The following is a 14,420-nucleotide window of genomic DNA, read 5'->3' as shown; positions in this document are numbered from 1 at the left end:
GGGAATGTCCGGCTACCTGAGTGCACAGAGGGCAGAAACCCAACAGAATGTGTAGCACAGATACTAGGAAAGCTGGACAGGAGAGTAATGTCTGCAATGGCCCCCATCTGCAAGAACTGTAAATTCACCCCTGCAACAATAGATGCCTTCTTTAAAAGGTGGCGACAGGACGAAGGGACACTGATGGTAGGAGACTTATTCATAGATGGCAGAGTAGCGACCCTGGGGGAACTGATGAACAAGCTCCAACTCCCGAAAGGGAACTGCGCAACATACAATTAAGGAACTTCCTCCACAAAGTTCCCTACTGGACAGACTACTAGCTGCTGGCGAACTAGGTGATGGTAACTGTGCTGACATGTACGGACAACTATTAGAGGAGGTATGACCATCACTGGACAAGACCAGGGAGAAATGGGAGGAAGAGCTAGGTGAGATGGGGGAGGACTCGGGAGTGACGCCCTGCATTGGCAAACTCGACCTCATGCACAGGGCTAAGCCCAATGCAGCTGAAAGTAGTGCACATGGCGCACTTGACAAGAATATGCATGAGTGGGTTCTTCCTGGAGCTGGAGGACAAATGTGAATGGTGCCAGGGAGGCGCGATCAACCACATCAACATGTTTCGGCCTTGCCCCAAACTTGTCGGATCATGGATGGCCTTCTTCAAGGCAAAGTCCAAGGTTGTGAAGGTGGAGCCATGCCCACTAGTGGCGGTCTTTGGGGTATCGGAACAACCAGAACTCTTTACGGCAAGAAGGGTAGATACCCGAGCCTTCACTTTCCTGATCGCCCGTTGGAGACTCCGCCTCAACTGGAGATAGACAGTGCCACCCAAGGCCACGGACTGGCTGTCCGACCTAGCGGAATTCCTCAAATTGGAAAAAATACAATTCTCCATACGGGGATCTGAGGAAGGCTTCCACAACACATGGAAGCGATTCACCAGCCTGGTCCAAGACCTGTTTCTAACCAACAACCAATAAGAGGGGGGAAAAGAGAGCGACCAGAATCGGGATGGATAAATGGAACAAAGGAAGGGGGAGGGGCTCCGTATCTGTATCTATACACACAACCTTTATATACATACCTGTGTATGGTCCTATAGTTGTGTCTTTTTGTTTTTCTTTACTAGTGTGTGTGGATACATACCCATTGTGTAGATATCTTTATAATTCTGTACAATGTTACTATAAATGCAAACCAATAAAAAGACTTTAGAAAAAAAATGGGAGTAACATAAAGTGAGCAGCAGCTCAATTGGAATAACATTTTTTAAATGTTTTCTTTTACTTCACTGGGATCGTCAAATGTACAGCAAGGAAGGATGCCCGTCTGTTTATCTCGCTTGTGCAAGCCTTTGGCAATAGCTATCAAATTCATTTCCACATGCTACTCTTTCCCCCATAATCCTAAAAATTATACCTCTTCAAATACATGTCTATTTGTCTATGCCAAATATTTTATTTCCGGCTCGAAGGAAGCCTCCCCTCCCTTTGGGCAGCACGGTAGCACAAGTGATTAGCACTGTGGCGTCACAGCGCCAGGGTCCTAGGCTCGATTCCCCGCTGGGTCACTGTCTGTGAGGAGTCTGCACATTCTCCCCGTGTCTGCGCGGGTTTCCTCCGGGTGCTCCGGTTTCCTCCCACAGTACAAAGACGCGCAGGTTAGGTGGATTGGCTATGATAAATTGCCCTTAGTGACCAAAAAAAGGTTAGGAGGGGTTATTTAGTTACGGGGTTCGGGTAGAAGTGAGGGCTTAAGTGGGTCGGTGCAGACTCGATGGGCCGAATGGCCTCCTTCTGCACAGTATGTTCTATGTTCTTATAGAATCTGCTTCTGCTAACTTTTCATTTACTGTGGCTCTCTACATCTCAATAACTCCCAAGTGTTTTTGGGGGGGGGGGGGGGGGGCGGGGGGGCGAGGAGAATCTCTTTAACGCTCCGTTCTTTTGCCAAAGATTTTAAAGCGATGACCTTGGTTGTCGACCCAGTTGCTTCCTCCTTGCTCTGTGAAAACCTTTTAGAATTTAGGACTATTTTTATTAGATCTCCCATTAAGCTTTTCTCAAGACGGGTACAATCCATTCCTTCTCATGACCTCAACCTTGGTAGGTGCCTCAATATCCTTTGTAAAATGTTAACATTTCCACAATGTTAAGATATAGATGGAGAGGCTGTGGGAAGGGTTTTAAATTAATATTTTGTTTACAAAGGAAATGGATGATGCAGATATAATAGTGCAGGAGGTACACAGAGACACAGGATGGGATAATCCTAAAGAGAGAGAGGAAGTACTCAAAAGGATTGAAATCGTTGAAAGTGGATGAGTCGCCAGGGCCCGATGGATTGTATCCAAGGCTACTGAAGGAGTACAGGGAGGAGATAGCAGATGCTCTGAGTATGATTTTCCAATCCTCACTAGATACAGGGGAGGTACCAGAGGACTGGAGAAATGCAAACGTGGTTCCATTGTTTAAAAAGAGATTTAAAAAAAGCCAAACTATTATAGGCCAGTTAGTTTTAAATCAGTGGTGGGCAAATTAGTAGAATAAATCCAGAGAGATAGTTACATAGAAAGGCAAGGACTAGTCAGGGATAGTCAGCATGGGTTTGTTAAAGGAAGGTCTTGCCTCACAAATTTGATTGAATTCTTTGAGGAAGTGCCAAGAAGGGTTGATGAAGGTAGTGCAGTGGATGTGGTGTATATGGATTGGTGAAAGCCCCTGGAATGCAGGGCAATGTGGCAAACTGGATAAAAATTTGGTTTAATAACAGGAATCCTTGCTGTTTGTGTTATATATTAACGATTTGGACGTGAACGTGGGGCGCCTAATTGGGAAATTTGCAGACCACACAAAGATTGGTCGAGTGGTGGACAGTGTAGAGGATAGCTATAATCTCTAAAATAATATAGATGGAATGCTGGCCAATCATATTCTCCAGTCCACCAGTTGTTGTTCCCCTTCCTGCACTAACGTTAAACGGTAAGTTAAATGTTGGCACAATACCAGAGTTTTGCATTTATAACATGAACAAACATATTTTCCATTAAACCTTACAAACTTTGACAAATGTCTTATTGAAATATCAAAACACAACACATAATTGAGATAATAAAAGAATAAAATAATTGAAGTAATCAAGGCTGAAATATATAATGATCAATACAAATCAGATGTTACAAGGAGTGTGACAGCTGAAGCAAAAATCCCGGGGGCGGTAGGGTGCATTTTCAATCTTATGACCAGGTCAGAACCATCTTCTAAGAGTGCTTTACGACCCCTCCCGCAGTTCTGTAAGGAGACGGCGTTATTTACATTTTGTCCTGCTTCAAGAATGACTGTTAGTGGTTTTTTTCATTTATTTTATTTTATTTTGTTTTATTTATTTAATTGTTGTCACATGTACCGAAGTACAGTGAAAAGTATTTTTCTGCAGCATGCATAGTACATACACAGTAAACAAATAAAATTTAGATAGTTACAGTGAATGTGAAAAAGTACACAGTACATTGACAAATAAATAATTAGTTACAGTATGGAACAAGGGCAAAATAACAAACTAATACGACATAAGTGGGGGTTACTGGGTTACGGGGATAGGGTAGAAATGTGCGCTTGTGTAGGGTGCTCTTTGTGAGAGCCAGTGCAGACCTGATGGGCCGAATGGCCTCCTTCTGCACTGTAAATTCTATGACTCTATGATAAGCAAGAGCAGCATAGAGCATTGTCAATAGTGTGTTATCGGGAACAAATCAGTCCGAGGGAGAGTTGTTGAGGAGTTTGGTAACTGTAGGGAAGAAACTGTTCCTACTGTCTGGATGTGCGGGTCTCCAGACTTCTGTATCTTCTGCCTGATGGAAGGGTTTGGAAGAGGGCAAAGCCTGGGTGGGGGGAGGGGGGGCTCTGACAGTACTGTCTGCCTTCCACTGTCTGTGGATAGAATCAATGGGAGGGTGACAAGCTTGTGTAATGCGTAGGGCTGAGTTCACCGCACTGCAGTTTTTTGCGATCGTGGGTCGAGCAGTTGGGAAATTCTTTAGCTTCCATAGGAAGGTCTCAGAATCACATCACAGAATAATAATGCAGAAGAGGCCCTTCGGCCCATCGAGTCTGCACCGACACATGAAAAACACCTGACCTGACTACCGAATCCCACTTGCCAGCACTTGGCCCATAGCCTTGAATGTTATGACTTGCCAAGTGCTCATCCAGGTACCTTTTAAAGGATGTGAGGCAACCTGCCTCTATCACCCTCCCAGGGAGTGCAGTCCAGACCGTCAGCAACTTACTCCTTAAACCTCCTGCCCTGACCCTGAACTTGTGTCCCCTCGTAACTGAACCTTCAACTAAGAGGAACAGCTGCTCCCTATGCCCCCCATAATCCTGTACACCTCGATCAGGTCGCCCAGTCAATCTTCTCTGCTGCAGTGAAAACATCCCAAGTCTATCCAACCTCTCATTATAACTTTAAATGTTCCATCCCAGGCAACATCCTGGTGAACCACCTCAAAGTTCTGAGGGAATACGGTGCTTTTTGGACGGGCTAGAGTTCCAACAGTAGAGGAGAAGCTGGTGCAGGGCCTGGGGATTCCAGTTGAACTTTGGGAGATGATGGAGAGTATGGGGACGATGCAGGCAAGGAAGGCCCCAGGTCGGACAGGTTCCCAGTGGTGGATTTATAAAACGTTTGGGGAGGGACCTAGGGCCACTGATGGTGAGGGCGTATAATGAAGCAAGGAAGATGGGGAGAGCTACATTGTCACAGGCTTACAACTCCCTGTTATTAAAGCAGGATAAGGATCTGGAGCAGTGTGGGTTGTACCTCCCGATATCATTACTGAAGTAGATGCCAAGGTGCTGGCTTCGCGAATTGAGGGTGATAGGTGAAAATCAAATGGGCTTTGTGAAGGGGAGGTAGTTGACGGTGAACGTGAGGAGGCTGCTTAATGTAATCATTAAGTCTTTGGAGGGGCAGGAGGTGGAGGTAGTGATGGCAATAGACACGGAGAAGGCGTTTGATCGGGTGGACTGGGCGTACCAGCTGTAGGTGTTGGGGCAGTTCGGGTTCGGGAAGGGGTTTGTAGACTGGGTCCGGTTGCAAGTATGTGAACAAACCGAGTGAGTTCGGGCTGCTTCCGGGGACAAGGCAGGGGTGCCTGCTTCTCCACCCACCCGTTGCTCTTCGCCTTGGTGATAGGGCTGTTGGCAATGGTGCTTAAGGCTTCGAGCACAGGGTCTCGGACGACTTGCTGTTGTATATTTCAAACACGTTGGGCAGTATCGGAGGCATCATGGGGATTTTAGAGGAATTTGGCCGGTTTCCGGGATTCAAGTTGAATATGGGGAAGTGCGAGGTGTTCCCTATAGGCTAGAGGGCAGTAAGGAGGTTAGGGGAGTTGCCGTTTTGGGTGGTGGGGCGAGGTTTAGATACTTGGGTATCTAGGTGATACGGGTGTAGCTGCAACTTGGCACAGCTGGTGAGTGGATGAAAGTGATTTTCAAAAGGTGAGATATGCTGTTGCTGGTGGGGTGGGTGCAGACAGTAAAAATGACGGTGCTGCAAAGATTGCTGATTGTGTTCCAGAACCTCCCAATCTTCGTCCCCAAGTTGGTTTTTAAGAGGGTCAATGCGCTGATCTCTGAATTTATGTGGGCGGGGAAAACTCCGCAGGTGAGGAGGGCTTTGCTGGAGCAGGGGAAATGGGGGGGGGAGGCTGGCGCTGCACAACATGACGACCGGCAAATATTGCTATGGTTAGGAAATGGATCAAGGGGATGGGCTGGCGTGGGGACGGATAGAGATGGCATCATGTTGGGGAACATGTTTGAGGGCTTTGTTGTCGGCGCCTCTGCCTTTTTCACTGCCAGGTATTCCGTTAGCCCAGTGGTGGTGTCGACCCCTAGGGTGTGGGGGCAGTGGAGACAGATTTTGGGCAGCGATCTGTGACAACCATAGGTTTGTGCCAGGGGAGAGTAGGGGGGTTGGATGCGAGGTTCCAGGGGTGGCAGCAGGCAGGGATTGAGCAATTTGGCGATCTGTTCATCAGGGGCAAATTTGTGAAGTTTGAGAAAATGTACAAGTTGCCCAGGGGCACGGTTTTAGGCACTTACATGTCAGAGTCCTTGTGAGGAGGTGCCATCCTTTCTTTAGAGGGATACGGACTGAGTAAGTGTTTAGTTAGTGCATCATGAGCGGCTCAAGCTTGGAGGGCTGAAGGGCCTGTTTCTGTGCTGTATTGTTCTTTTTCTTTGTTCTTTCCTGGGCTGCCACCCCTGGAATTGCAAGACAAGGTGCTGTTGAGGTACGTGATAGGGGAGGGGAAGGTATCAGATGTATATAAGGAGTTTATGAATTGGGAGGGGGCCCTGGTGGAGGTCATAAAGCACATGGGAGGAGTAGCTGGGAGGGAAGGTGGGGGCTGAGACATGGACAGAGGCCGAATGCATTCTCGTCCTGTGCAAGGCGAAGCCTCATCCAGTTTACAGTGGTACATAGGGCGCATATGACGGTCGCAAGAATGAGTAGGTTCTTTGAGGGGATAGAGGATAGGTTTGGGCGGTGTCCACATGTTCTGGGCATGTCCAAGATTGAAGGGGTTCTGGCAGGGGTTCACGAACGTGATGTCCAAGGTGCTGGTCCCATGTCCAAATATGGCATTATTCAGGGTTTCGGCAGACCCTAGGATCCATTGGGTGTGGGGAGACAATGCCTTGATCTTTGCCTCCTTGATAGCACGGAGGCGTATTTGTTTGGGTGGCGGGCCTTGGAGCCTGGGTGTGGGCAAGCAACCTGGTGGAATTCCTGAGGCCGGAAAAGGTTACGTTCATCTTGAGTGGGGGGGGGGTCGATGGATGTGTTTACCTGGAGGATACGGTGTGTGGGGGATATTTCGAGGGGGGGTTATGGAGCTTTGGGTAAGGGGGTTAAAATGGGGAAGGCAGGATGTGAGAACCAGTGGGTGTTGGTTGTTTATAATGTTGTTTGCTTGTTCTGCTGCTTTTGTTTGTTTATATGAAAATACCTTGAGTAAAATATTTTTTTTTTAAATGTGTAATATTTTCATTCCTGATAATAGATTTTGTTTGTGGTCGACAAGGGAGAAAAAGCATTATGGAGACCATAATCAGATCATCTGTGATCTTATTGAATGATGGAGCAGGCTCGAGTTGCTCCTCATTCTTGTTCCCTTCATCACCTTTCAAGTGTTTCTCACCATGCAAAACAATAAGAATTCAATCTCCTAGTTTGCCATCGCTACGAGCATTGGTGCTTTATATTTTATACATTTAAATGCTCATTTTGAGTCACACCCATAATATGAATATGATTGCTGCATATTGTATTTCTGAACTTCATGTAACAATCTCCTAAAGTTTCAATTCAGTGACAAGAATGTTACGGCTAAATAATTAGAGCAATACTGTTGCAAGGAAAAAATAAAATAAATAAAATTATGTGCTAAGTATATCCAAAGGGAAACCATAAATAATTAAAGGTTGGTAATTGTACACTAGGTGTGCCACTCTGCGATTGTAACACTAGACTTGACATTCAGTTGGCATTGTGTAAGTGAAATGTGAAAAATAAATTGGCTGGAGGCCATAAGATGTCATACTGTTATGTAGAAAACCAGTAGGGCATGTTTGCGGAGTTTGATATATTTAACACAATGGACATATTCAATCTTTTGGGAAGTTAATTTGACTTGGCTGAACATGTTTACAATGAGGTAATTCTGAAAAATCAAGGTGGGCAGACACGATCAAAATGGGACAAGTTACAGTAAAACAAGCTCAGGCTGCAAGCTGTTGGGTGTGGGAAAAAGTCAGGTCAGGTCAGTCAGTCGGTTATTCTGGAAATGGGTTCCACTCGTACACCGACTAAAAGGTCATCGACCTGAAATGTTGGGTAGGATTTTTCCAGCCCTTCACGCCAGCGGGATCTTCTAGCCTACTGATGGTGACCCTCAGTCGTGGGTTCCCCAACAGCAAAGGGTATGAACAACAGGAAACCCCACTGTCAGCAACAGGACCGTAAGATCCCTCTGCAAAACACTTTGCATGGAGGGGGTGCAAAATCCTGCCCATTAACTATCTTGCTCTCTTAAAAACTGCTGGACTTGCTGAGCAATTTTTGGGGGGAGTTTTTTGGTATCCACATAATATTTTGCTTTGTGTTTAGTTTTTCTGTCACTTCTCTTCCAGGAATGTCCACCTTGAACTTCTATCTGACGGGATTTCTGTTTGTCTCTTTTTAGCTTGTTAGTCTTTCTTGCTTTCTAATTTCCTTCATGTATTATGTCTCTTACCTCAGCAACTGGCTCCAACTCTGACCCATTCCACAGGGTTCCAATTGAAATTCCGCCCCCGTCTTAGATCTAACTGAGGATAACGGGTATTTCATTTAGGACTGAGATTAGGAGAAATGTCTTCATTCAAAGGGGGGTGGGGGTTTGTACCTTCGGAATTCTTCACCCAAAATGATTACGAATGTCCCGTAGTTGGATGTATTTAAAGCGGCGGAGATCCCTCAGGGAATCCAGGAGCCCAGGGGCTCTCCACTTCTTCCTCAACCCATCTTTTCAAGCAATGTCCAATTAGTCTCCTTACAAACGTCCTCTAAATTACTTCGATATCTATTTTTAGAATTGTGCTTCTGAGCAGCATTATAACAATAATCTTTATTGTCACAAGTAGGCTTTCATTAACACTGCAATGAAGTTACTGTAAAAAGTCCCTAGTCGTCACATTCCGGCACCTGTTCGGGTACACAGAGGGAGAATTCAGAATGTCCAAATTACCTAACAGCATGTCTTTCGGGACTTCTGGGAGGAAACCTACGCAGCCACAGGGAGAACGTGCAGACTCCGCACAGACCAGTGACCCAAGCCGGGAATCGAACCCGAGACCCTGGCGCTCTGAAGTACTAACCACTGTGCTGCCCATTAGAATAACAGATTTGAAAAGATATTCCGAAATTAGTTTCAGATCATAGGTAAGAGGGAACATAGAAATGGATAATGTACTGCAGCAGCCAGCCTAGTTGGCAGTAGAACAATGGTGAATGCATTGAAGCCCACACCTAAAATCAAATGGTAAAAAGACAGCCACAGAACAAATAATAAATTGAGTCAAAAGGCAAACTTCTATTTTACATTTTTATTTAGGCAATTCCACAAAAACATTTAGCTTCATAATGTGCTTTTGGCTACCTGATGATTGACCAGGTATCTCCAAGAACACAATAGGAAGAATTACCAAGTGATATAGAACTTCACCTATTTTATATCAACTCCAAACTGGACTTCTCACTTAAATCTCACTTCTCACTTAGGCGTAGCACGGTAGCATTGTGGATAGCACAATTGCTTCACAGCTCCAGGGTCCCAGGTTAGATCCCAGCTTGGGTCACTGTCTGTGCAGAGTCTGCACATCCTCCCCGTGTGTGTGTGGGTTTCCTCCGGGTGCTCCGGTTTCCTCCCACAGTCCAAAGATGTGCAGGTTAGATGGATTGGCCATGATAAATTGCCCTTAGTGTTGGGTGGGGTTACTGGGTTACGGGGATAGGGTGGAGGTGTTGACCTTGGGTAGGGTGCTCTTTCCAAGAGCCGATGCAGACTCGATGGGCTGAATGACCTCCTTCTGCACTGCAAATTCTATTGTAATCTATGAAATTGTGAGCGGTTCCAAGACGGAATAATGAGCTATAATTAAACATTTTTGCCAATGAACCGGTGTTACTAATAATATTTAGATGATACAGCCTGTGCCTCATCTTGTACTTGTAGACACTTATTCTCCCGATATTTAAAAAAAGTAACCGTCTACTTCTGTTTCAGTTACTGTTTGCACTAAATCTATGAATTAAGAGTATGTTGCATGCAAAATATAATTTCTTCAGCTAGAAATCCATTTTGTCCATTTTGCACTGTTCAGTTTAATTCTCAAATCATTAAAATTTGAATCAGAAATAATTAATGATATCTGCTAGTCTGAAATCATGGAATTTACAGTGCAGGAGGCCATTTGGCCCATCGAACCCAGCTCTTGGAACCCTATCCCTGTAACCTAGTAACTCCACCTAACCTAAAGATAATTTAGAATGGCCAATCCACCTAACAGCACATCTCTGGACTGTGGGAGGTAACCGGAGCAACCGGAGGTAACCCACACAGACACGGAGAGAATGTGCAGACTCCGCACAGTGACCCAAGCCGGGAATCGAATCAGGGACACTGGAGCTGTGAAGCAACTAGGCTAACCATTGTGCTACTGCGCCACCCAAATCATCCTGAATCGTGTATATTAGGATGCATGATTTTTTAAATGGCTGGCACGAAAGTTGTTTTCTCAAGTATAAATAGAATTTTCTCTCTCTCTGGGTCTGTAACGTTTAGAAGGCCAATAACCCCAGTCATGCAACAAACATCTTAATATTAAAATTCCTAACCAAAAATGACAAACGTCTCAACTATTATCAATTGTCAAAACTGCTTCAGAACAGAAGGTTTTATAAAACGCCCGATAAGTCATTAGCAATGCCCCTGTTTTTCGGCAAACATACATAGCATTTTTCTGATTTCCTTGAAAAATAGATAATCACAAATGAAAGGCAATGTTGTCATGTGCATTGCCACTTCCAAATCATTGTTATCCACCATATGCACTAAGTAAAGTCAAAAACACCTTCCACACATTTAAACAATACAGGTAATTAACATTACACAATTGAGGACGTAAAGTACGTGCATGTTCTGTTTTTTAATCTAACCTTTCAATAAAACAGTGAAAGGACATGGAGTGTATGCCTTGCAAATAGAGTATGGAGATCACATTCTCAATTACAATGTCTATTACACTTTATTTGCTAACCAGAAATATGGTTAACATGTGGCTCACATATTGGACAACATTGTTTGGATTCATGCTCTTATCACTGTTTGTACTACAGTTTACATGCTTTTACACCCTAGTCTTTAAACCATACTACAAATTCCTATTTGTCTCCTTAATAAAATCTTATTTAATTGCAAGATAAAAAGCAAAGCCCTCATGCCCCCACAACCTCCAATTGAACCGTAGCAAAAATTAACTGAATTAACTAAACTAAACTGACACCGACCCATAAATATACATTTAGCGTTGATCAATTATTTTAACTTTTTAATAACTGGGTCAGAGAAACCTTCGGCAATTGGGGAATATGTTGAGTAACTTCTCTTTCAAAATAGTTAACATTGGCTCTCCGTATTTGATTATGTCTTCGAAAGAATTCCTAAAGTGAAAACAAAAAATAAAGTTTGATGCAAGGCCATTCTGCAGAATAGTCCTTAACTTAGTGTAAATTACGAGGCACCCACATTTTCAACATTATACATTTTCCACATTTTCCTCCTAGAAGGAGTAGGCAGCATAGTGGTATTGTCACTGGACTAGTAACCAGAGACCCAGGATAATGATCTTGGGACCCAGATTCGAATCCCACCACTCAATAAAATATCTGGAATTAAAAGTCTAATGATGAGCACGAAACCCGACGGACCACCCGGCATCGAACCAGGCACCAGAAATGAAAATGGCAAACCTAGCCCTGCCGACCCTGCAAAGTCCTCCTCACTGGGGGCTTGTGCCAAAGTTGCGAGAGCTGTCTCACAGACTAGTTAAGCAGCAGCCTGGCATAGTCATACTCTCAGAATCATACCTTACAGACAAGGTCCCAGACACCACTATCACCATTCCTGGGTATGTGGGCAGAGTTGGCAACACAGTGGCATACAGTTGGGAGAGAATTGCCCTGGGAGTCCTCAGCATCAACTCTGCACGCCATGACGTCTCTTGGCTTCAGGTTAAGCATGGACAAGGAAATCTCCTGCTGATTACCACGTACTGGCCACCATCAGCTGATGAATTAGTACACCTCCATGTTGAACACCACTTGGAGGAAGCACGGAGGGTGGCAAGAGCACAGAATATGCTCTGGGTGGGGCACTTCAATGTTCAACACCAAGAGTGGCTCGGTAGTGCCACCACAGACCGAGCTGGCCGGGTCCTAAAAGACATAGCTGCTAGACTGAGACTGCAGCAGGTGGTGAGGGAACCAAGAAGAGGGAAAAACCTACCTAACCTCATCCTCACCAATCTGCCTGCTGCAGATGCATCTGTCCATGACAGCATCGGTAGAATTGAACACCGCACAGTCCTTGTGGAGACAAAGTCTCGTCTTCACATTGAAGATAACCTCCATCATGTTGTGTGGCACTACCACCATGCTAGATGAGATAGATTTCGACAGATCTACCAATCAAGACTGAGCATCTATGAGGCGCTGTGGGCCATCAGCAGCAGCAGAATTATATCTAACCACAATCTGCAGCCTCATGGCCTGGCATATCCCCCAATCTACCATTACCACTAAGCTAGGGGATCAACCCTGGTTCAATGAAAAGTGCAGCAAAGCATGCAAGAAGCAACATTAGGCATCCAAAAAATGAGGTGTCAACCTGGTGAAGCTACAACACAGGACTACTTGTGGACAGCAGGGTAGCATAGTGGTTAGCACAGTTGCTCCACAGCTCCAGGGTCCCAGGTTCAATTCCAGCTTGGGTCACTGTCTGTGCGAAGTCTGCACGTTCTCCCAGTGTGTGTGTGGGTTTCTTCCGGGTGCTCCGGTTTCCTCCCAAAGTCCAAAGATGTGCGGGTTAGGTGGATCGGCCATGCTAAATTGCCCTTAGTGTCCAAAATGGTTTAGTGGGGTTACAGGGTTATGGAGATAGGGTAGAGGTGTGGGCTTGAGTAGTGTGCTCTTTCCAAGGGTGGTGCAGACTCAATGGGCCGAATGGCCTCCTTCAGCACTGTAAATTCTATGAAACAGCATAAGCAGCAAGTAATAGGCATAGCTAAGCGATTCCACAACAAACACATTAGATCTAAGCTCTGTAGCCCTGCCACATCCAGTATTGAATAGATAGAATTTACAGTGCAGAAGGAGGCAATTTGGCCCATTGAGTCTGCACCGGGACTTGGAAAGAGCAGTACATACCTCCACCCTATCCCCGTAACCCCAGGTAAAATCTAAAAGGCAATTTAATATGGCCAATTCACCTAATATGCACATCTTTGGATTGTGGGAGGAAATCGGAGCACCTAGAGGAAACCCATGCAGACAAGGGAAGAACGTGCTGACTCCGCACGGACAGTGACCCAAGCTGGGAATTGAACCTGGGACCCTGGAGCTGTGAAGCAATAGTGCTGACCACTGTACTACCATGCTGCCACGTGCCATACCGCGAGGGACTGGTGATGGTCAATTAAACAACTCACTGGACGAGGAGGCGCCACAAATATCCCCATCCTCAATGATGGAGGAGCCCAGCACCTATGTGCAAAAGACTAGGCTGAGGAATTTGCAACAATCTTCAGCCAGAAGTGCCGGGAGGATGATCCATCTTGGTCTCCTCCGGAGGACCCCAGCCTCACAGATGTCAGTCTTCAGCCAATACAATTCACTCCACGTGATATCAAGAAACAGCTGAAGGCACTGGATACTGCAAAGGCTATAAGCCCTGACAATCACCCCGCAATAGTACCGAAGATTTGTGCTCCAGAACTTGCCACACCCCTAGCCAAGCTGTTCCAGTATAGCTACAACATTGACATCTACCCCGCAATGTGGAAAATTGCCCAGGTGTGCGCTGTACACAAGAAACAGGACAAATCCAACCCAGTCAATTACCACCCTATCAATTTACTCTCCATCAGCAAAGTGACAGAAGGAGTCATCAACAGTGCTATCCAGTGGCATTTACTTAGCAATAACCTGCACACGGACGCTCAGTTTGGATTCCACCAGGGCCACTCAGCACCTGACCTCATTACAGCCTTGGTTCAAACATGGACAAAAAGCTGACTGCCCTTGACATCAAGACAGCATTTGACCGAGTATGGCATCAGGGAGCCCTAGATAAACTGGAGTCAATGGAAATCAGGGGGAAAACTCCATTGGATGAGGTGAAACCTGGCACAAAGGAAGATGGTTGTGGTGGTTGGAGGTCAATCATCTCAGCTCCAGGACATCTCCGCAGGGGTTCCTCAGTGTAGTGTCCTAGGCCCAACCATGTTCAATGGCTTCAGCAATGACCACCCTTCCATCATAAGGTCAGAAGTGGGGTTGTTTGCTGATGACTGCACAATGTTCAGCACCATTCGCAATTCCTCAGACAATGAAGCAGTCCATGTCTAAATGCAGCAAGACCTGGACAATATCCAGGCTTCAGCTGACAAGTGGCAAGTTACATTCACGCCACTCAAGTGCCAGGCAAGGACCATCTCCTAAAAGGGAGGCTCTAACCATCGCCCCTTGACATTCAATGACGTTACCATCGCTGAATCCTCCACAATCAACATCCTGGGGGTTAC

At 45.6% G+C, this 14,420-nt stretch overlaps 1 protein-coding gene across 1 annotated transcript in view; it reads right to left on the bottom strand.

The window, feature by feature from the left end:
- Positions 1 to 9,149: 9,149 nt before the first annotated feature.
- Positions 9,150 to 14,420, bottom strand: part of pof1b (POF1B actin binding protein) — a 121,962-nt gene continuing 116,691 nt past the window's right edge. Inside the window, exon 16 of the mRNA XM_072505224.1 lies at positions 9,150 to 11,280. The gene's annotated coding sequence lies outside the window, so the exon portion shown is untranslated. The remainder of the gene's footprint in view (positions 11,281 to 14,420) is intronic.

The sequence above is a fragment of the Scyliorhinus torazame genome, chromosome 5 (assembly GCF_047496885.1).
Source record: "Scyliorhinus torazame isolate Kashiwa2021f chromosome 5, sScyTor2.1, whole genome shotgun sequence".
In the NCBI taxonomy this organism is placed as follows: domain Eukaryota; kingdom Metazoa; phylum Chordata; class Chondrichthyes; order Carcharhiniformes; family Scyliorhinidae; genus Scyliorhinus; species Scyliorhinus torazame.
The sequence above is the reverse complement of the archived record's forward strand: the minus strand, read 5'-3'. Positions and strand labels throughout refer to the sequence as shown.